At 38.0% G+C, this 7,861-nt stretch overlaps 1 long non-coding RNA gene across 1 annotated transcript in view; it reads left to right on the forward strand.

Annotated features, from left to right (window-relative positions):
* The window catches only part of LOC107694075 (uncharacterized), a 21,758-nt gene that overhangs the window by 658 nt on the left and 13,239 nt on the right, over positions 1-7,861 (forward strand). The gene's annotated exons all lie outside the window — the stretch shown is intronic.

Raw genomic sequence — 7,861 nt, forward strand, 5'->3', positions numbered from 1 at the left:
CCACAATGAGCAACAACCAAGAACAGTATTCACTGATTACCTTTAAACATTATTCATAGTTAGGTAATCACGCTGGAAACACGCTAGCGACATGCTAGTCACTTGTTAATCATGCTGGAAACATGCTAGCAACATATTAGTCACTTGCTAATCATGCTAGCAACATGCTAGTTAAGTTAGCTTGAGAACGTCTATTAGACGTAACAGAAAAAGGTACAGTTGTTTGTATAGTTGCATGTAGTATAGACATGATTTTGGATATTGTAATATTTAACAATGTATTTATGAAATATAACCCACAGAGGCTTGCAAATTGTAGCTGAATGTTTTCTATTTAAAATGCTGTTATATAAAACTGTAATTATAATATTGCAATGTGATTTAACCATGTATGTCCTTGTTTTGTTTTTTCTTCACTCTTCAGAAAATGCTGTTAAAGGCGATGAGCGCATTACTCAAGCTGTTGGTCTTTGCAAAAAGTTAGTGGGACATTTCTCCCACAGCTGGAAGGAGAAGATTGCCCTGAAAAAAAGCACAAAAAGAGCACAACCTCCCAGAGCACTCCCTCATCACAGAATGCCCTACAAGGTGGGGTTCGAGACAGAAAATGATTCAGAGAGTTCTGGAGCAGCAGCGGGCCATAAGCAACGTCCTGTCAGCAGACAGAAAGTCAAGACATTTGGTTCCTTCTTGGCAGAACCTAGATGTACTAGAGTCTATAAACCAGGCATGGCAGCCTCTGCAAGAATTTACAGATACTCTGTCAGGTGAAAGTTATGTAAGTGTTTCGTATGTGAAACCTGTACTTCACTTGATGAACAGCTCAGTTCTTGCTGCAAAGGAAGAAGACGGTGTTTTAACAAAGTCCATAAAGATGAAGTTTCTAGACTACATGAACACTACGCTGTAACTGATTTTTGTAATTTGAACAGTATTATACTGTAATATGTACAGTAAGATACTGTAAAATGTGTATACAGTATTTTACTGTAAACCGCAAAGGATTATGGGAAAATATACGGTCACTACTGTATTTCCTCACTACTGTAAATCAATTTACAGTAGTGAACTTGCCCGCGAAAAACTAACCAATGGCAAGGGAGATTTCTTTTTTGACTGTTTGGTGGAAGTGGGTGTAAAAGGACAAAAGAGAAATGCACCCTTAACTCGACGAAAAGGTTAGTATTATTTCTGTTTCATGCAAAACTGTGATATTTTAAGATGTTTTCACTTGTTAACAGCAAACTAACATTATTCATCGTGTCATTTTGAAACAGCGAGCTGACAACCTACTGAGGAAAGCTGAGTGAAGAAACACCACTGTTAAGAACATCTTTTGTATTTTATTTTAAAGTTTGTGGTCATGTCGTCTGCATCGGAGGTGTATTGGAGTCTTGTGATTGCCTCGTAGCGGTGCTAACAGGGTTTCTTTGATAAATAGAAAGTTCAGAAGAACAGGATTTATCTGAAATATGAATCTTTTGTAACATTCTAAATGTCTTTATCGTCACTTTTGATCAATTTAAAGCACCCTTGCTAAATAAAAGTAGTAATTTCTATCATTTCTTTCCCAAAGAAAAAAAAATATACTGACTCCAAGCTTTTGAATGGTATAGTGTATAATGTTACAAAAGCTTTTTATTTCAGATAAATGCTGATCTTTACATCTTTCTATTCATCAAAGAATCCTGAAAAAAAAATGTACTCAACTGTTTTAAATATTGATAATAATATTCAAAAATGTTTATCAGCATATCAGAATGATTTCTGAAGGATCATGTGACACTGAAGACTGGAGTGATGATGCTGAAAATTCAGCTTTGATCACAGGAATAAATTACATTTTATCATATATTCAAATAGAATGCAGTTATTTTAAGTAGTAAAATATCACAATATTACTGCTTTTGCTGTATTTTGGATCAAATAAATGCAGGCTTGGTGAGCAGAAGAGACTTTAAAAACATTAAAAATCTTACTGTTCAAAAACTTTTGACTGGTAGTGTACTTGCCAATTTTTGCTTTTCAGTATGTGTATGTTTTTCCATGATACAAAGTCCCCAGGGGACTGTGGTGATACCCTTTTTTTAAGCTAGTGCATCTGAGGTCAAGATTTGTAATTTGTACTTTTAAAAAGAAAATGTTCAACAATTAAAAATAATATGATCAGAACTAAAGCTCGTGAGTTATTGTGGGGGGGGTACCTGTTTTTTACAGGTACATTTTTTTTTTTAAACTAAATGAAAATAAACTCTACAGTACTGATACTGTAAATGAAAATACGGTAATAATACTGTAAATAAAATACAGTAAAGACATATTGTACTGTAAATGCAATTACAGTACTGATACTGTAAATGAAAATATGGTAATAATACTGTAAATAAAATACAGTAAAGACATGTACTGTAAATGCAATTACAGTACTAATACTGTAAACATTTTTACAGTAAATTACTGGCATCCAGCTGCAAGTAAGTTACTGTAAAATTTACAGCAACCTATTTACAGTGTAAGTATGACAACCCAGCAACTCAAGAACTTCTGGACATGACCTGCTTTATGGACCTCAGATTCAAAGCCGGCTACATCAGCAATCAGCAGTGGTCAGACATCAGAGCCAGGGTGATGTCTGAAATTGAAGCAACTCTGCCAAAGGTAAATGTTAAATGTTCAATAGGAAGTGATAAAATAATGCACTATAATTAGATTTGATTACAATATTTACTTTATTTCTCTATTTTAGGAGCAAAGCCCAAGTAATCAAGATCACCAAGGCATGGGTCCATCAAATGTCATCCTAAAGAAGGCCAAAAAAATCCCTGGGCAGTTTCTTCAAGACATCCCCAGCTCCATCATCTGTGCTACCATCGCACACTGTGGAGGCTGAACTGAACAGATACTTGGTGTTTCCCACCATAGACAGTGAGATGGACCCTCTCACTTGGTGAAAAAACTCCATCAGGTCAACTTCCCACACCTGAGTAAACTAGCCAGGAAGTATCTCTGTATACCTGCAAGTAGTTCACTTTCAGAGAGACTTTTTTAGTACATCAGGAAATGTTGTGACATGCCAACGCACATGTTTAAAACCTACCAAAGTCAATATGTTAGTTTTCCTGGCAAAAAACCTGGAATAAAATTGCTTTCACAGTTAAGCACATATGGCATTGCGCCAAAATATAGGTTTACATGTTATTACTTAATGTTTACATTTTAATACTTAATTATTTTATTCTTGTGGATGTTGACAAGATGTTAGTATTTCCACTACATACTAATTTATTTAAGGCCTGTACACTTTGTTTAATAGTTTTTTTTTAATATAAAACAGGCAAGACAAGGGAATATTTTGTTTAAAAGATGCTCTTGTTTCAAGATGCTCATGTGAATACATGTACATGTTACATGTTTTGTGTTTGCAGGTCTATGGTAACAGCAAATCAGAAATTAAAATATCTGCCAAGGTTTTCAGTCATCCATAGTGTTTTAAAGTCTAAATGCTTGCACCTTGACAGTTTCTTTTAGCCTGAATTAGATTTAATTAGATCAGAAGAATATCTGTTACCTGTTTATTTTAGTATGATCATTACATATATAAATGATAAAAAAAAGCATTTCTCTAGGGAAATGTTATATATTGCAAGAAGTATCGTTATCGCAATACTCAACAACAATATTACATATGCATATTTTCCCAGTGTCATGCAGCCCTACTGTTTATCTATTGTAAAGTAAGTGATGCTAATTCACAAATTATTTACATTTGTAACCCTAACATGATTCAGCTTCATTAAAATACAGTCAGATATGTAATGTAATACAAATAATGTAAATTCTTCAAAATATACATGGTAGGAAAAACAGCTGAAAGAATAAACATAAATACATGTACAGATTTGTAAACAACAAATACCCTCAGTCTGTTGACACCTGTGACGAGCGTCCCGAAGCTTCATCAGCGTCGCCCTGGAAACAAGCGAGGAGCACCTGGCCATCATCATCACAGGCTGATCGGTAAACATTTTTACAGTAAATTACTGGCATCCAGCTGCAAGTAAGTTACTGTAAAATTTACAGCAACCTATTTACAGTGTAAGTATGACAACCCAGCAACTCAAGAACTTCTGGACATGACCTGCTTTATGGACCTCAGATTCAAAGCCGGCTACATCAGCAGTGACAAGGTGTCAGACATCAGAGCCAGGGTGATGTCTGAAATTGAAGCAACTCTGCCAAAGGTAAATGTTAATATGACAATAGGAAGTGATAAAATAATGCACTATAATTAGATTTGATTACAATATTTACTTTATTTCTCTATTTTAGGAGCAAAGCCCAAGTAATCAAGATCACCAAGGCATGGGTCCATCAAATGTCATCCTAAAGAAGGCCAAAAAAATCCCTGGGCAGTTTCTTCAAGACATCCCCAGCTCCATCATCTGTGCTACCATCGCACACTGTGGAGGCTGAACTGAACAGATACTTGGTGTTTCCCACCATAGACAGTGAGATGGACCCTCTCACTTGGTGAAAAAACTCCATCAGGTCAACTTCCCACACCTGAGTAAACTAGCCAGGAAGTATCTCTGTATACCAGCAAGTAGTTCACCTTCAGAGAGACTTTTTAGTACATCAGGAAATGTTGTGACGTGCCAACGCACATGTTTAAAACCTACCAAAGTCAATATGTTAGTTTTCCTGGCAAAAAACCTGGAATAAAATTGCTTTCACAGTTAAGCACATATGGCATTGCGCCAAAATATAGGTTTACATGTTATTACTTAATGGTTACATTTTAATACTTAATTATTTTATTCTTGTGGATGTTGACAAGATGTTAGTATTTCCACTACATACTAATTTATTTAAGGCCTGTACACTTTGTTTAATAGTTTTTTTTTAATATAAAACAGGCAAGACAAGGGAATATTTTGTTTAAAAGATGCTCTTGTTTCAAGATGCTCATGTGAATACATGTACATGTTACATGTTTTGTGTTTGCAGGTCTATGGTAACAGCAAATCAGAAATTAAAATATCTGCCAAGGTTTTCAGTCATCCATAGTGTTTTAAAGTCTAAATGCTTGCACCTTGACAGTTTCTTTTAGCCTGAATTAGATTTAATTAGATCAGAAGAATATCTGTTACCTGTTTATTTTAGTATGATCATTACATATATAAATGATAAAAAAAAGCATTTCTCTAGGGAAATGTTATATATTGCAAGAAGTATCGTTATCGCAATACTCAACAACAATATTACATATGCATATTTTCCCAGTGTCATGCAGCCCTACTGTTTATCTATTGTAAAGTAAGTGATGCTAATTCACAAATTATTTACATTTGTAACCCTAACATGATTCAGCTTCATTAAAATACAGTCAGATATGTAATGTAATACAAATAATGGCAACTCTGCCAAAGGTAAATGTTAATATGACAATAGGAAGTGATAAAATAATGCACTATAATTAGATTTGATTACAATATTTACTTTATTTCTCTATTTTAGGAGCAAAGCCCAAGTAATCAAGATCACCAAGGCATGGGTCCATCAAATGTCATCCTAAAGAAGGCCAAAAAAATCCCTGGGCAGTTTCTTCAAGACATCCCCAGCTCCATCATCTGTGCTACCATCGCACACTGTGGAGGCTGAACTGAACAGATACTTGGTGTTTCCCACCATAGACAGTGAGATGGACCCTCTCACTTGGTGAAAAAACTCCATCAGGTCAACTTCCCACACCTGAGTAAACTAGCCAGGAAGTATCTCTGTATACCTGCAAGTAGTTCACTTTCAGAGAGACTTTTTTAGTACATCAGGAAATGTTGTGACATGCCAACGCACATGTTTAAAACCTACCAAAGTCAATATGTTAGTTTTCCTGGCAAAAAACCTGGAATAAAATTGCTTTCACAGTTAAGCACATATGGCATTGCGCCAAAATATAGGTTTACATGTTATTACTTAATGGTTACATTTTAATACTTAATTATTTTATTCTTGTGGATGTTGACAAGATGTTAGTATTTCCACTACATACTAATTTATTTAAGGCCTGTACACTTTGTTTAATAGTTTTTTTTTAATATAAAACAGGCAAGACAAGGGAATATTTTGTTTAAAAGATGCTCTTGTTTCAAGATGCTCATGTGAATACATGTACATGTTACATGTTTTGTGTTTGCAGGTCTATGGTAACAGCAAATCAGAAATTAAAATATCTGCCAAGGTTTTCAGTCATCCATAGTGTTTTAAAGTCTAAATGCTTGCACCTTGACAGTTTCTTTTAGCCTGAATTAGATTTAATTAGATCAGAAGAATATCTGTTACCTGTTTATTTTAGTATGATCATTACATATATAAATGATAAAAAAAAGCATTTCTCTAGGGAAATGTTATATATTGCAAGAAGTATCGTTATCGCAATACTCAACAACAATATTACATATGCATATTTTCCCAGTGTCATGCAGCCCTACTGTTTATCTATTGTAAAGTAAGTGATGCTAATTCACAAATTATTTACATTTGTAACCCTAACATGATTCAGCTTCATTAAAATACAGTCAGATATGTAATGTAATACAAATAATGTAAATTCTTCAAAATATACATGGTAGGAAAAACAGCTGAAAGAATAAACATAAATACATGTACAGATTTGTAAACAACAAATACCCTCAGTCTGTTGACACCTGTGACGAGCGTCCCGAAGCTTCATCAGCGTCGCCCTGGAAACAAGCGAGGAGCACCTGGCCATCATCATCACAGGCTGATCGGTCACAGCTGCACCTCATCAGGCGGCGGCTACATAAGCCACGCAAGCCCTGCCATCTAGGAGATTCCTCTATGAGACTGAAAGCTAACTCGCCCTCTCATTTTTCCCACAGACAGCAGCGTGTGACCAACCAGCCCCACAGGAGCACTGCACGGACCCTCTGCACTGGGAAGACGGAAGAGAGCACTCACGGCACCGGAGCACCTACCTGGACCTTCCTCACTAGCACCCATCACCCCAATAAATCCACCCTCCGGGGTATTGATTGAGATTACTTGTCGTGTGATTCTTCACCCCGTTACACTGGTGGAGAATGCAGGCGAATCAGTGAAGAATCCCCGACAAACGATCTTCTTCACCTCACTTTTTTTCCTTGTTTTTTGTCTCCGGATTTTGTCACAGGCGAGCGCTCCTCCCCCACCATGGACGAAATCCTCCAGCGGCTCACCAAGGTTAGCATCCGCCAGCAATAAATAGTTGAGCACCTCGCCACCGCTCAACGCGTTCCGCTGCCGGACCCCTGAGTACAAGCCGCGAAGCTGCTACCCAAGCTGACCCCTCATGATGACGTAGAAGCCTTCTTACCTGCTGACGGGCGAAGCGCAGCATGCATACTTCGCTCTTCCCGCCACCTCCGCCAATCAATATAAGGAGATCAAGAAGGAAATCCTAGCCCGCCTGGGATTATCCCCTATCTGTGCCGCCCAGCACTTCCACGAGTGGGAGTATAAGCCCCGTCTGCCGGCCCGTGCCCAGGCCGCCGAACTCACACGACTCGCGCAGCACTGGCTGCATAACCTGTGTCCACGGGGATACACGACAAGTTCCCGCTCGCAGAGTGACCATTTCGGCCGCTCCCGGCGCCTGGCTGGTGGAAGTCGGGGTCATGAAGGATCTTCCCGTCCCCGTGCTGATCGGGAGAGACTGGCCAGGGTTTGACCGCCTGCTGACCACGGCTATGCAGCCTGCCAGCCCAGGAGGGGGCCGCCGAAGAAGGAGGCCCACGGCCGGACCTCGTCAGCGGCCCGTGCTTCTGGCCTCGGATAGCGGGAGAGAAGGTGAGTCCCCCTCCCC

The sequence above is a fragment of the Sinocyclocheilus anshuiensis genome, unplaced genomic scaffold (assembly GCF_001515605.1).
Source record: "Sinocyclocheilus anshuiensis isolate Anshui unplaced genomic scaffold, SAMN03320099.WGS_v1.1 scaffold349, whole genome shotgun sequence".
In the NCBI taxonomy this organism is placed as follows: Eukaryota; Metazoa; Chordata; class Actinopteri; order Cypriniformes; family Cyprinidae; genus Sinocyclocheilus; species Sinocyclocheilus anshuiensis.